Raw genomic sequence first — 17,413 nt, 5'->3', positions numbered from 1 at the left:
CGTGTTAAGAAAAGACAGTCTATCGCGGAAACCGAGGTATCGAGGATCAACAGGTAAAACAGAGAGAGAGAGAGAGAGAGAGAGAGAGAGAGAGAGAGAGAGAGAGAGAGAGATTTGATTATGTACGTCGATTAGGAATGAAAACGTGTAATCTTCGATGACAGTAAGTCCAAATACAATTAAATTCACCACCGAAGTAGACAGGAAACGGTAAAGACTTCTTCCATTGTCTTAATCAGGAAAAGCTTACAGACTGGAAATAACCAAGAATGAACACCGAAACAGCTGACAGGAATGGACCATTTCATTTGCATGAAGAACGTTGAAGTTATTTGCCATGACATGAATGACGCTGGAGCTTTGCGCAAATCAGGGGCAGTTGCCCTTGCATACCAAGCTTCGAATTTGAGGGAAAATCCATTTTTTATTAAAAGACTTTTCGGTACTGCTAATTATTTTCCATTCCCTTCACGTTTTACTTGGGATTTGCTGAGCAAAAATACTTACTATGAAAATGTATAATAAGGTAACTTTTCATTTTCTTCATTCCAAAATTACATTTCAACTTGATGTTGAAGAGTAAAATATCAAACATCATAAACACTTGTAATTATTTACACAAATAAACCAATCATCAAAGAACTATTTACGAGTATTTTCCTACGTCAGTGTTCATGATTATTACCAGTGGAGTGTACGACAGATATTGACATCGTGGATAGAGATCACTTCAAGAAATATGTAGAGTACCGGAGTGTGGAGCAATCACCACCGCCCCCTGGGCTGGGCTACTAGTTTGTTTTCGCTCTGTAAAAAATTAATGAGGCCGAATTTGAAACGGCCACAATATCGTTAACAGAGGAAAGTTAACATTGACACCCATGTATTTTGATTGAGAAAAATACCAATTTCTTCAATAGTATGTAAAAAATACTTGCTAATTATATAAAAAAGGAAATATTTTTTACATACTATTGAATAAATTTGTATTTTTCTCAATCAAAATATATGGGTGTCAATGCTAACCGAAAAGTCTTTTAATAAAAAATGGATTTTCCTCAAATTCGAAGCTGGGTGTGCAAGACCAACTGCTCCTGATATAATATTATATAAATACTTATTTTTCTTAATCAAATTATATGGGTCTAACTGCTAAATTCACTATATTAACGATTTCATGGGCGATTCAAATCTGGGCCTTATAATTTCTTCAGGAGCGAAAACAGCCAGGTGGCCCAGCACGTGACCCGCGACGTCACAGCTATGGTTCTCGATTCAGACCAGTTCTCTAAAGCAGGCGATTCCCCAAGGACAACTGCCAAGTAGTAGAGAGCACTTGAAAGCGGAGACAGGTAGACGTGTTTGGTTGCGTGAAGGTGAATCAGTGATATACCCTCGTACAGTGGGTCCTGAGTTGCAAGTGAGGGCTCTGCTACAGTGGGGAGGGGGGCGGGGAGGTTGCGCTGGTGGGACCTTTTCGCAAATCTTACGTAACAGTTAAAACCTCCTAAATCTTATAAGACACTTCAAACCTATGAGATTTAATGGAGGCAAACAGCCTTAGTTTAAACCTATTTATTGGGTCAGCCGAAATGAGATGTCAACGCTGGGAAATGAATCTGTTACCTTCAGCGGGATTACCGGGATTTGATTGCTCAAGTCTCTAATGTTATGTTAGCTTATGCATTCTCTCATTAGCTATAATTGGTAGAGCAGATCAATTAATAATCGCCGACTGAAGATCCTGCAAGACTTAAAATTAAAAGTATTACCTCAACATGCGCTGCAATAGTCACAAGGAATCCCGAGAGCGAGTAAGACCCCATGGGTAAAACACGTGGCATAGTTGGAGAGAAATGTCGAGAGTAAAGAAAAAACAAAACTCTAGAAAAGAATGTAAACTCTGAGGTAAAAATGCATTTTTAAGAATTCTTTCCCAAAGGTTCCGTTCGAAAGATACATAGCCCGAAAATGTCAGAGGACCGAATGTTTAAAAGTGAAAAGATGAAAATAACTTCCCTTCGCTTCCATATTGTTGATCATTTTCCATTTCGCGAGTGTTTCCCCCAATACCCCTCAGCAATATACTTTTGAATTCATATTTCTTTGTTTTATGCCTCTGGTTTTCTTGTCTGCCGCTGTATTCTCGTTTCCAAATTCTGATGCTTTGTATTTTATTTTCAGAAGGTTTCTACACCGTATTACTGACATTCACTCACTTTTCAAATGATCTCAAAGAGACATCTTCTTAAGACATATTCTCTTATTATTTCTGATTCATATTCCTTACCTGAATATTTTTTTTTAATTCATCCAGATAAGACGCCCATGATTTATTTACACAAATAACAAATATACAATTATACAAACACAAGCGCGCGCGCACACACACACACACGCACACACACACACACATACACACACACACACACACACATATATATATATAATATAATATATATATATATATACATTATAGATATTATATATATATATAATATATTACCAACACCACACATACAAACACATGCACAGGCACACACAATGTGTTTGACCTAATGCTGAAACAACATACCAAATTCTGAATATATAAATGAATGAAAGCAAAATCATAAAAGTAGAAATTAAGAAACCTGGAGCCGGGTTATATGACCTTGGGTTACAATCAAAGCACGTCTGTCTGTCTTTCCTGGGGCTGAAACAACTAATCTAATTTTAACACATCATTAATACAAGCAAATTCATAGGGAAAGGTATACGACTTCCGGATGTACGGAGAGATATTTATTACTACAGGGCACCTATTTTAATGAAGGGCCATAACTTATAATTAATAATGACTTTGCACCCTCCCCTCCAGACCCCCAAAAAAAAAAACACTGAAGCAGCTTCGTATTCAATAATAATAAGACTTGCACTCTGCAGTCTCTAACAAGATATTCTGAGAATAGAATAGAATATATAAATGTGTAAGACATGCGCAGGTGAACAGTGGATTGTTTTTTTTTTTTTGCGCAGATGAACAGTGGAATTTTTTTTCGCAGGTAACAGTTGGAAATTTTTTTCGCGGTTGGAAACAGTTGGAATTTTTTTTGCGCAGGGGGACAGTGGGAGTTTTTTGCGCACGAACAATGGAATTTTTTGCGCAGGTGAACAGTGGAATTTTTTGCGCAGGGGGACAGTGGGAGTTTTTGCGCATGAACAATGGAATTTTTTTCGCAGGTGAACAGTGGAATTTTTTGCGCAGGGGGACAGTGGGAGTTTTTGCCGCATGAACAAATGGAGTTTTTCGCAGAACAGTGAATTTTTTGGCGCGGGGGATATGGAGTTTTTGCGCATGAACAATGGAATTTTTTGCGCAGGTGAACAGTGGAATTTTTTGCGTAGGTGAACAATGGAATTTTTTTGCGCAGGTGAACAGTGGAATTTTTTGTGCAGGCGGACAGTGGAATTTTTATTCATGTAAGTGAAAACAATCACGCTACAGACTTAGACTTCAGTAAGTGTTAATGAACAACAGCAAACCTAAGAGGCAAACTGTCATCAGATCTCTACTCAGGATCTTTACTCTCCGACAACAGATTCTGTTACCAAGTACATTTATGCACTAAGATTCTTTAATTACTTTCACTCTAATTTTTCTCCTGGAATATTTTTTGCCTGCTTGTTACACTATTTAGACCCGATTCTACAATTCACCTAACAGTCGGTATACTGATAAGAACCCAGCTTTTTATTTTATATTACGTGAAACTGATGTTTTGTCTTCTTAGCTTATAACTACTGACATTTTGTTTGATCATAGTATTCACTTATTGAGATGCCATTTTGATACTGAATCAATCCAACATCATGACATAGTAATCGCAAATTACTTTGATGTTGTTCAAAGTCCCAAATACTTTTACATTTAATTTTAAAAGGTAAAATCAAGGTCAATTAGTTCTTTTTCATTCTGTTCTTCGCTTGATTTCAACAGTCACATAAAGAGAGAATTAGAAATCATCTTTACGACGTACATACACACCAAGGTTTATGTGGATAAAGTTTGTTGGTATGACTCATAAAACACGAAATACATTCGAACATAACGTCCTCCATAAATTTCTATTCTTTTATTTTGTTACCCATTGCTTATTCATTCTTACTGAGTTCATGCATCCACTGTGCAAGAATTCCAGTGATAAACGTGACAGATACGGTGCCGTGTAAAGAAGAGGAAAATATGAAACCATAACCATGAAAACTATATGAGAAGCGGCGAGGGGTTCGGGATATTCAGACAGTGAACGGTCCGCTGTTGCCTGCACGACCATTACGAACGTCTGTTTCCAAAACGACCTGGACATTGGTGCCGGCATAGCGTTAAAGAGGATGTTGCCAATTTAAAACTAATAACAAGGCTAAAGCGTGAGCATCAACTCGATATCATCACTAACAACTTACACTAAGACAGTATTATAAAGAACTGACTGCAGTACTCGGCATTGCTCTTGATAAAAAGGGACACGCCGTCCCCTACAGGACGGATTATGCTATCACTTTCAAAATAAGAAATCACTTGGGATCTTGTCGAGCCAAAGAAGGGTTGGAAAAATCCGTAGAGTTATTGCACTAAATGTACCTTTAGTCAAAGACGTTGTGAAAAATCCGAAGAGTTTGCTGTCAACTCCGAAAAGTTGTAAAAAATGAGGGGGATATGAAAAGAGAGGTTAAGTCCCCCTTGGAAACGGCCCTCGAATTTAGGATTTTGACTAAAACCTTCTTATGGGAGGAAGGGGAGTCTATGGTAGAAATCTGGTAGCCCTAGCTTTCATAGTCTGGGCGTGCATGACGAACAGACTGACAGAAATTGCTTTTTATATAAATAGATACATTACTTCTTTACAATGTTTGCTGAAATACGTCGACATTGCAGGTGATCCTGAGCCATATACCTGTACGATCCAACCAAAGAAAATGAAGCTTCCTATTTATAACCTCAAGAATATATTAAGCTTTAAAATACTTTACGGATGAGACTCGCAAATGTTACTTAACTATTAATATTAAACAGAATATTCACATACTTTAGTTGTACCGAATCTATACATTCACTACCTCTCTCATCCAAAGAAATAGCTGACCATGAACGCGGAAGTAAACGAGAGAGAGAGAGAGAGAGAGAGAGAGAGAGAGAGAGAGAGAGAGAGAGAGAGAGTTGTTGATAAGGGATGAAATTCAAGTAATCCTAAAACCAACCTTTTTCATATTTCCATCAGTGCCAAAGTCACGGGCCAGTGATGCGTGTTTTCCTGAATCTCAAGCGTCACTGAATAATATGTAGACAGATTTGGACTGAGCAGCTTTCACACCTTGTGAAAACCTTTTAAACGCGTACTCAGTTATTAATGTCCGTGACAGACGGGTTCGTTCAAATGCTTTATTCAAAACACCGTGCAATTAGACTTGAGGACCTTCAGTAGCGTAATCATCCACAATTCGTTTCGAATCTTACAAGATGAGTAAACGGACAAAACTGTCATCCTTCTCTCTCTCTCTCTCTCTCTCTCTCTGAAATCCAGATAACTAACTGTATCAGAGTAGGTTAATCAATCTCCCAACTACAATACCTTTTTTCTTCTAGCAAGGAAGCCTTGATCTCAAAACAGACAGATACACACACACAACAGCAGCATCGCTACAGACCCAACGACCAACCCACACGAGAGAAGAAGACGGGGAAACAGAGGCATTACTGTTGGAGTTGGAGAGCAACTAACGACCGAGCATTCACTTCACTGGACGTCGTCCATGAACTGTAAATTCTCATTGCGGGTTTCTTGATGAATGCCAGTCGAACAATAGTCTGGAGGCTTATGACTTCCTCCTTCACGTCGATTAAGCACACGGGAGAGAATTGTAATCGCGGGAAAGGGTACGGCATTAGCTAGAAGCCCTCTTGCTGCATGTCTGACTTCCTTAAGGTTGTTGTTACGGGAGAAAGCGATTCAAGCGAGGCACTTAATGTGCTGAGCTAACAATACTTACCATGTTTCTTGTGTGTGTTTTTATGAGCTGATCACGCTCATGCCAATACTTAATGTTTTTAATGAAATTTAAAAATAATGGACTTCTTATAATAATCATAAAACTCATTTGGCAATGGCAGAAGATGATCTGTCGTTAAACTCACCTAATGAAAGTGATCAAAGAATGTCCATGCGGAGGACAATGAGAAAACAAGCGTGGACGATAAATTATATACATACTTACGCATACACATAACATACCTACACACACATATATATATGTATACATATGCATGTCTATGTACATTATATATATATATATATATATATATATATATATATATATATATATATATATATATATTTACGTACATACAGTGTAATATAGTATTCAAAACTCAAATCTCTACTTCGGCACAACACCATCTTTAGCGGAAATGGTCCGAAGCAGTATCCAGATATGAATTTCTGGCAAAATACATATAAAATAATAATAACAATAAAAAGACCGTTCATGCGTTACATGATACAGAGGTTAGTATGACGAACGCATTGAATAAGTCGACAAAGAAGACACCGTTACACTGGAGTCGGGCGTCGGAAAGAGTACATTGCACAGCAAAAACCCGCTGATACAAAAAAATATAATAACAATAAATAGTTAATGTCATTTTTAGGGAGAACACTTCAACAGAACAATATGTTGCAGCAAAGACTACTTGATTATCTGTAAACCAGGAAGAAATGAATTATATGAAACAGAAAGACGAATATATCAGTTTGTGAATATCTCGTAGATGTAAACAATATTGAAAGTGTAACAAAGACTGACTCCAGTAATATGGAAATTCTTATATCTTTATTCGTATTTGGTGCTTTTTTATATTACATATTCTTACGATGCTTCACATTTGCATTTGATTAAACAGTGAGTCACTTGTCAAAGAGAAATATATGTTTAATAAAAGTGACTACATCAAAACCATCTTTTAATGGGCAACATTGCAATATCACCTCTAAGATTCCACGACGTAAAGTATTTAGGGGTTATCACTTAGGGTTTAAGTTTAAGTGTACTTCACCAAAGCTGCTCGTTTATCTTCCACATATAATTTTATTTAATGTTAATTTGAAAGTTAACTCTTAAGAACGTCATACTGCTATGATTTTCTCTGAGTAATTTCAAGATTTCCAATGTGCAGAGTCTCTTCTGATTTTTCCCGTATTATTCACTACACTAATTATAATTTTAGATCTCATTTATTGGCAAGAATGTGTGTGTGTGTGTGTGTGTGTGTGCGGATAAAAAAAAAACAAGCGTGCACGCCTATTTACACATTCACATGCTCCCCCACATACAAATATAAATATAATACATATTTATGTATGTATGTAATATCTATGTGTATGCACACACACATATATATAGAAGAAATAGCTAAAAGTTTTATTTTGTGTGAAACACGGTAGAATGAGCTAAAAGTATGATCTTATTTGACTTTTTTTATATATGGTGACATTAAATAAAAGTTCCTTGTACTTGCTAAACACGGTAAATCAGAGCTAAAAGTTAAATGAAAGTTAAATACAGACCAGAAATGCTACAAGTAAAAGAACAACAAGAACTGGCTTACCATTAACCCAGTTCTGAGAATGAAACTATACAAAGGAATGATGCCCTAAGGTTAGCTTTGAAATATGAATCGCGCGTTTAATTAACACCCGTTACCTGAACATACTCCAAGACTCCCTCGAACCCTACGAAACGGCTGAAAGAAAACTGGCAACCATCTACCACTTCTCGCACTTATCAGGATATAATTCCATGAAATGACGAAGAAATCTTATATCATTTTCCTGACATAACTGATGATCTTGTCACACAATTTTCTGTAAGCTAAACATTATAAACCCGGATCCATTCTCAAATTACGTAGTTTTCGTAGTGCTCCACATAGCTAAGAACAGTACTGTCTTGATAGATAGATATTTTACTACTTCTCGTTCTCTCTTTGGACATTTTACTACTTCTTTTTCTCTCTTACTACTTCTCGTTCTCTCTTTGAACGTCTTACTACTTCTCTTTCTCACTTTGAACATCTAATTACGACCCTGCTGATGACGGTCTAATAACCAGTGTTCAGACAAAACTTCAGTCAAACGATAAAAAAAAATAGTCTTTCCGTTTTTCTGATTATCGTAACATGCAGAATTTTTAAAACCTTGAAAATTTTGTAAATAACAATGACTTGTCTACTTACTACTGGATGGACTAATAGCCAGTAAATCTAGAAAAGAATCTAATATCAACTTGATTTACTTTCCCTGAAACTAGAAGTAAAGAGATCTCTAAATGTTGAAACGTTCCCCTTTTTTCTATGTTGTGACAACTTTTTAGAGAAACATTTCAAAATTCATAGAATTCACTGTCAGAACTTTAACTTGGACCTTCCATTTAAATAACTACGTGACTCCTGCTTCCAGAGTTAAAATATTTCTACGGAGCTACAATTACTCTTCTTCTCTCTCTCTCTCTCTCTCTCTCTCTCTCTCTCTATCTCTCTCGTCTCCATCCTCTCCTCTCGTCTCTCTCTCTCTCTCTCTCTCTTCTCTCTCTATATATATATATTTTATTTATATATACATATATATATATATTATATATATATATATATATATATATATATATATATATAAGCGAATCCACGGGAAATGATAGTCAGGAATCAAAGCGCTTTCGTATTATTCAGACATCGTCAAGGAGCTACTGACGATGTCTGAATCAAAAGACGAAAGCGCTTGGATTCCTGACTATCATTTCCCGTGGTATTCGCTTATTGATGAAGTCACGTGCATCTACTGTGATTTTTTAAGCATATATATATATATATATATATATATATATATATATATATATATATATATATATATATATATATATATATATATATATATCTTTCATCAACTCATGTTACTTTCCGTAATAGAAATTCGGAACAAGAGTAAGGTATGCTTTTCTTAAAAGATGCTTAGAAGTTGGTGTACTATTTTAAGGCAACCTGAGCCCTTTTAATAGCCAAAGGAATATAGTTGGGCAAAAGAACTTTCGAACATAACAATCGATACCTGTGAGATTTAAAGTAATGTCTACCAGTTTTGTATATATAAATTGGAGTTAGACTTTATGAGGAGGGAGAGACATCAGTAATTCCATTCCCGTTGGCTAACAGCTGGTGAAAAAGCAACACATAAGTTAACAACAAGAGAGACAGGTAAAATGAAGTTTGAAGTTCCCTTTGCTTCCTCCTCGCTCTATTGTATTCTTCTAACTTGGACATTTCATTCAGGACAAGTCATCTCACGATCTCTCTTCTATTTTGTGGAAAATGGGACTTCACATCAATCACTTCGATTTGATCTCAATCTCGTCTTTTAAATTCGGGTACTGTTTTTTTTAACTGGTTATCAACTGCGGGGAATGAAATGACTGACATCTCTCCTTTCTCGCCAAAGTCTGGCTTAAATCTTAAATATGCAAAACTGGTATATACCACTTTCAGTCTCACAGGTTTCGATGCTTATGTCCGGAAGTTCTTCTGTGTGATCGTAGTATTCTTCACCTACGAATAAGGCTCATGTTTTCCTAGAATTGTACACCAACATGATACGTCACCTGATAATCAATAACGAAAAAGTATGCCTTATTTTAGTTCCAAAATAATATACTAGACAGTAGCATGTGTAATGGTAATGTGTTCACCCATGACGGGCTTATAACTACTTTTATTTTTTCAGTGTATCACTGATCTCAGTCAAGTAACAAGAACGTGGTGCAAAAGATGTCAAGGCCTTCGGGATACAACTGCATCTTGGCATAGATGCGCGCGTATACAAACGCACACATACCTGCACATCCACCTACACACAAACACATGAATGGAAGGGGCAATAACCAAAAGCAGGCGCGTGGCTGTGTAATGTAGAGCTCAGCTCACGTTTGTCAAGTCCGCTGGCCGTTTTCATAGACCAGTTCATTCACCTATCAACCTCATTTCCAGAAATGTAAGAAACCGCAAAGCTCCAAGGTATGGCAACTAGACGACCCCCTCCGTAGGAGCAATGCACTGTAACCAAAATTACAGTAATTCAGAATCTGCAATAGCTTTATTTTATTTGGTAAAGAACAAGACCTGATGAATTGAACTGATTATAGAATTTAGGCCAAAAGGCCAAGCACTGGGACCTAGGAGGTCCCAGCGCTGAAACGGAAATTGACAATAAAAGGTTTGAAAGGTGTAACAGGAAAACCTCGCAGCTGCACTATGAATCAATTGTAATACCTACAGTGCACTGCATGGGGCGCACTGACGGCACGACCCACCTGTTGCACTCTGATAACAGAGTGCAACAGGTAGTCATTCGAATACGTCTCGAGCGCACTCTATATGAGAGAGAGAGAGAGAGAGAGAGAGAAGAGAGAGAGAGAGAGAGAGAGAGGGGATACTGACCTCTGTGCATTAGACTTGTATACTCAAAATATGATTCTGAATCCTGCAAAAAACGTATGCGAATTATGAAAACCAGGTTTATCAAAATATGGAGTATGAATAAAATTAATTTTCGTAAGCATCTGTTTGACTTCGATGCGATACATTTAACACAGAAGAAATGACAATCGCCAAACGCAACATCTTTGGCTGTGAAACTTCACTTCATAAGACCAATAATTACAGTCTGCGGATATCAGCAAATATACTAGATATTCTGGACTTTGATATACATACATACATACTATATATATGTATGTAGAAGTGGCCGTCGCCATTTTTTCCCTCATAAAAAGGAAGGATTAACCAAACTCTCATCGTAAGCACTGGTCGGTTAATCGGGGATTCCAGACTACAGCGGCTTCAGCAGAAAATACAGATTTCAGCCAACAGTTATGGATTACAGGAAACATCTCGATGAAGAGCTTGGCACTATACCTGGACTCGGCACTTCCTGGCTGGCAGCCGTCATCTGGCACAACTCGCGACTTTGGCTCCAGGAAGTTGAGTGCTGGACTGCAATCTTCCAGCCTCTACTTGACTGCCACCGTAAATCTTTACGAATGCTTGCGCATATCCTTTGTAGTCGAGGAGCTTAAAAGACTGTGGAAGCGGCGATCGTGCAGATACATCTAAAAGGATCAAATTTGGCTCAGACGGAGGTTATACTACACTATTTCGAATTCTAGTGTGCCAAGAAAATTTCCTACATAAATCCCCTTTTTAGGCGCGAAAACCCCCAGGCGGAGCGTATTTTTTTCTATATTTTTCGTTTTTTTTTTCTAAAACGGTGCTTTGCACGGCAAATTATAGACGAATTAAAAAAAATTCATATAAAAGTCTACACAAATTCATATTTATAAGTTATTCTTGTAAATATAACAGTTTCTGCGTAAATCAGCCCGCAGGTGGAGGCACATTTTGACGTGAATGAAAAAATCGATTTCACCGTTACTCTTCCTTCAACAACTCCATAGAAATTTCCATAGAAATGAAATTGTTGGGTGAATATTTCTCTTTCATTAGATATGTATTATCTCGTTCTACATATGAACGTTTCTGCATAAACATGCTGAGAAAAAAACTGCTCGTGAATAGCTAAAAAAAAAAAAATTCACTGAATGATTATACGTTTATTTCATGTTTACCTTCAGGTGTGTTGGCAAGCAGTGAAGGACAACAAGGTGGACGGGCATGATCCTAAACTATGGGCTACTATATTGTAACATACTGATACTGTATTGGTGGATGTTTGTGACGGTGAACAAGAACATGGTGATAAGCAGCAGACTACTATGAGATTCAGGGCCTCTGTAACACGGTTTTTTAGCAATAACTTTTTATCTATGTATTTCATAAATATAACACTTATTCAGAATACACATTATATCTACACATAAATTTTGACTGTATTCTGCATTACGTAGGTTGAATAGATTTGGTACTTATAATGTAAAAGTGACTATTTTTGAAGACGGGCCAACTTACTCACAGAAAAGATTCCGAACGCACTCGTTACGTAACTTATGACAACATTTCTTCCCTTTTTCTCGATGGCTGATTGGCTATACGTAACGAAGGCTAGACCTCTGGCAACAATGACATAAAATTTAAATACAAGCAAAGCAGTACACCTTTAAGAACTCTGAACCTCTCCACTGATAATTGTCATAATGAACAAACCAACAAAATATGTTATTAAATACAAAACCACTTTGATTATTAGTCTAACTCCCAAAATAAGTGTCCTAAGAAATTACAGTCTACTTTATATTTTACAATCAGATTGACAAGATGTAGGGAATAGTTGGTAATTTTCAAAAACATAGTAGACAAGCTTGATTTGATAACTGCTATATCCAATGTCAAGCAATTTTTATTTATTGGCTATTTACCTATTTACTGAAAAAAAAAAAATAGCCGGTACCATATTTTGGCTTTAAACCTTCCCCAATAATGACTACATGAGGCTCCACCCACTGTGGCCTCGTTATAATTCAGGATAACACTGAAAGCTATCATGGGCATTGTTGGATTAGAAAATTTAACTTCTGGCTATAAAAACTCATCCCTCGAGTAGTTGTAAGAAGTGCTAAATGATCCTCAAGAATCCCAGCAGTTGGCCTAAAAGTTTACTGCTATTACTACTGTTGCGGCGGCATTACTGCTACAGTAGTATTACTACGCTAGCACAGATACCCCACCCACTTCTATGTATCGTTCCGCCATTCATAAAGTCTTTATATCCAACACGGTCGTACGGCCTAAAGAAGAAGAAAAAAAATGATATCGGATGATCCGTTGGTCTGCTGGAGATTTTAGCACATATAAGCTTGTATTTACTTTGGATAAAAATCTTATTTTAACCAAAATAGTTATATAAAGACTGTTTACATACAATCTCTCTCTTTTCCTCTTTCTTGGTGGCATAGTGGATAGTTAATGGAAATGTTCAAAATCCTGAATGACATTACAAGTATTATAATCATGTTACGCTAAATACAAATCAGACCATAAACATTGGATTTAAACTAGAAACTGAATAATTACCTATTCAGGCTACAGTAAGTATGGCCACGGGCTTTTTCTTGACTGTATAAAGTTGTAAGTCGTAAGACAAATGCAGTTTTGCAACCACGGGGACAATTCCAAATCCTGTTAGTCATTCTTGACTGCTATGGGTTTCAGAGCCAATGAAACAAGGTGAATGAGTTTTTTGTCTGGTGGATGGGCGGGGCAACATTTCGTAAAACGGTGTGTTTACTTTGCTTACGTAATGAATGTTTTTCGACTCTTGGCTCGTTATCATTGGCCATGGCGTCGGCTAGATAATTTTTACTCTATAAAAATCAAAACTATCGGGTTTAGGTTATTGATAATGGTGACAAAATTTGTGTGTGGTTGTACAATATACATATGTCAACTTTCAGCTACATCCGATGCTTTGATAAGGAGCAAAGTCCAAAAAACCGTGTTACAGAGGCCCTGAATCTCATAGTAGTGCAAGATAGTAACTAGTCGACTATGTATGTGCTAAATAGTGGACTTCTGCATGGATGCATGGGCACAGTGTACTGATGGTTAACAGTGGGCACCTTGTGGGTGCACATTGTAGATCTACTGTAATTACATGTGTCAGTTCAAAAAATAAGACGATAGATAACATTAACTGGGACCTCTACTGCATTTGCCAGTTGGGTAAAAATGAACGGTTGACGAAACCATGAAAAGAAGGACTTATAACACTTGAGTGAGATCTGAATGACTTTAAAGAATTTAATTCTATTCCATATGGTATGTCAGTGTCATTTGATCGACTTAATGGTGGTCCGGGTATTACAGCAACACTCCTTTCAAATAATGCAACGTACCACAAATTATGTAGGAGTTACTGCAGTAGCTCTCATGTTAGGAGGATACACCAAATTCGAAAAGTAAGCGCACAAGTAATAAAAAAGAATTAAAAAATAACTTAGGAAAACTAGGAAATCAGACACTTTAGGTCGTGATGTCAGGTTGTGTGTTATCTTCGAGGGAGAAAATCAGGTCAGTCTGATGAAGTAGCTACTGACAATGTCGATTACAATCTCAAAAGTTGGGCACAGTCAAAAACATTTTTGTTGTTGTTACTTGGACGACTGCCTGCGCAAGTTGCTGATGCCCATGCAGGCGACACTTTTTACCACGTTAAATGCTATTTACATTTACGAGAAGCGGATCAGGCTGCAGATCGTCGAGCATCTACAAGCCCTACTCCACCTCAGTCCAATTCAACTGACTGTGCTCAAATTGTGGCCTTTGTTGAAGAATCACAATCATTTGTTGAATTATCAGCTCTCTGGGGAGTTCTTTGAACCTGGTGGAATGTGGCACCCTGATATCATTACATGCTTGTCCTTGTTGTTCCATCAATGTGAGATACATCTCTCGAATTGAATGATCTTACAGTAGTATAACATGAAATAGTGTTGTATCCAGAAAATTTTCCAGAGCTGCATTAATGCAACCGATAATTGGAAATAATATTATATTAACCAAGGTTCCGATTCACATTTCCTTGACCTAATTCACATGAAATTATATATATATATATATATATATATATATATATATATATATACACACACATATATATATATATCTATATATATATATTATATATATATAATATATATATATAATTATATTAGTATTATATAATTGTAGGAAGCCCCACAAAAATTCGGGACAAAACAAAAATTGCAAAGTTTTGAAATTTTTGTTTTTGGGGGGGGGGGGGGGGGGGGGGGCTTCTACAACATATTAGAACACGGATACAGTGTTTAACTTTGCTATATATATATACGTATATATATATATATATATGTGTGTGTGTGTGTGTGTGTGTTTGTTTATATATTATATAAGCGTTATGTCCAACCTACAGTGAAGATTTATATATATATATATATATATATATATATATATATATATTATATATATATACAAACATACATACATACACACACACACACACAAACACATATATATATATATATATATATATATATATATATATATATATATATATATATAAACACGTGTGTGGGGGTTTGTCTACACTTAACACTTACTAGGTTGCTGCAAAGCCAGGATATCAAAGAGCAAAGGCAAGCGAGAATGAAGGGCATTTCATTAATCACCAGCACCGTAGTTAATAAATAAATAAATAAATAAATAAAAAACCAACAGCTCGCCGTTCAAGAGGCATCGTGACACCACTTCACTTCGAATCTAATGGATTCGTATTACGACTTTGGAGGAGAAGACCTAAACTTTTTTATCATTATGTGGTTATTTTTTTTATTTCACTTGATTATTTCGTATAAAACAATAAATGATAATTAGATTTGTATATATACTGTATGATATATATATATATATATATATATATATATATATATATATATATGTGTGTGTATATATATATATATATTATATATATATATATATATATATATATATATATATATATGTATATAATAATTATATATATTGACTCTAGTGAATGGAGAGATAGAGAGAGTAGTAGAGACGAGGACTCGAGAGAGAGCAGAGAGAGAGAGAGTAGTGTTTCCATTGGTACCAAACAAAAATCTTTCAAATATCTATTTATAGAGAACAGTTCACGGAACTCCAGAGAGCCTATCAAGGAATGGAAACATCATCACATGCCTCGTTGCCTCCATCGAACGTCAAGATTGAATTTCATCAAGGTGTTTTGTGGCATCACTTTTACTAGAATTCTCCTCACACATATGTTATTGGAAAATATATTCATGTATTTCGGAATAAGAAATTGATTGACGTTTGTTTCCACTGTTTTATTGTTGTAGGACGTCATCAATTTTTCCCGTTACAAAAATAAGCGATATAGAATTGAGTGGAATTTCATTTACTTCATATCACTTATTCTCGTCAGAAAGCCCGAATCCTACTCCTCCTATTCCAAAAATAATAACTTGAAATCATCATTTTTCCAGGTCATTCAAGACTCTCAAAACAAATCATGGATAACACTTTGAGGTACTTTGAGGTACATATTTGGACACGTTTTTTTTCCACCTATAAAATAATCATAATCACGCATATGTGAAGACGATATTTTTGCCATTCTTAGAATCCGAAATTTTTCAAGTTCATAGAATCCCAAACTTAGATACTGTCGGTTAAAATCCTTGACTGTACTGCAACTCTTTGTCGGACTGACGTCAAATTAATTGAAAAGAACTTCACTGGTAAAATTCGCTAAATTGCAACATGTGGTTACCGGCTTTCATCTCATCAGGTTTACCCAATGTTGTGCCAACGTTTTCATAAAAGGCTATTTTATAGGATACACGAAAACTCTTACAATTCATTCTGAGAAGCCTTTTCTTTTTAATAATTCCGAAATATCATGGTACTCAGATATGAGATATGGTAGAGTCCAGGTCTTTTGTGGACTTCTAAAAAGAGCATTTCAGCGACAGCAACTGTATCTGTTGACATTATATCTCTATACCCACGACTACTCTAAGCAAATAACTGCCGAGATTTTTTGTAGCTTGACTAAACACAAGGCATGTTTCATTTTCGCGACAGCAGCTATGGCAACGGAAAGACATCGGCGATATCGTCAGAAAGAGAACTCAATACGTCTTTTGGTCGCGGGTATATGAAAAAAAAAAATAATAATAATAAAAAAATAAAATAAAATGCCTCTTGACATTTTTCAATTGAATACACGTGTTCCATTTTCGACGACAAAAAGACGATCAAACTACGTAAGTAGCTCGTACCATGAGGCGCACAATTACAATGGCATGAACGAACACGATAAAGATGAAATGAAACTAATTTCCACAATAAAATGCCAATATTGCGGTGCCAAGACGTAAGGTCGTATTTTAATTAAAAGACCGACTGAGCTTTCTTGATTCACACAAAGCTGGATCGAAGGTCTCAGGTTTTAAACGGTAAATGAATAAGTGGAGCCAGACAATTAAAAAAATGGACAGCTTGGTGGGAAGAGACCAGGAATAAGTAATACGCAGAACATCGGAGAGAGAGAGAGAGAGAGAGAGAGAGAGAGAGAGAGAGAGAAGAGAGAGAGAGAGAGAGAGAGAGAGAGAGAGAGAGAGAGACTACAATGAAATAAAAACCTCCGCTATTTCTCATTTTCTTGTTTCCTCTGATTGCCTGATTAGTAATCGACGGTAAGAAAAACAACAGACTGAAAATTACAAATGACTGTTATGAATCTCCTTTGACACTGATGCATTGCGTAACAGATTAACGAGGGGTCAGGTGACAGGTTTTCACGACAATTAGTTC

The 17,413-nt window shown here is 36.3% G+C and overlaps 1 pseudogene; it reads right to left on the bottom strand.

Moving 5' to 3' along the window:
* Positions 1-17,413, bottom strand: part of LOC135221019 (myb-like protein P) — a 555,563-nt pseudogene that overhangs the window by 112,484 nt on the left and 425,666 nt on the right.

Source organism: Macrobrachium nipponense, chromosome 2 (assembly GCF_015104395.2).
Source record: "Macrobrachium nipponense isolate FS-2020 chromosome 2, ASM1510439v2, whole genome shotgun sequence".
NCBI lineage: Eukaryota > Metazoa > Arthropoda > Malacostraca > Decapoda > Palaemonidae > Macrobrachium > Macrobrachium nipponense.
This window is presented reverse-complemented; position numbering and strand designations above follow the sequence as displayed.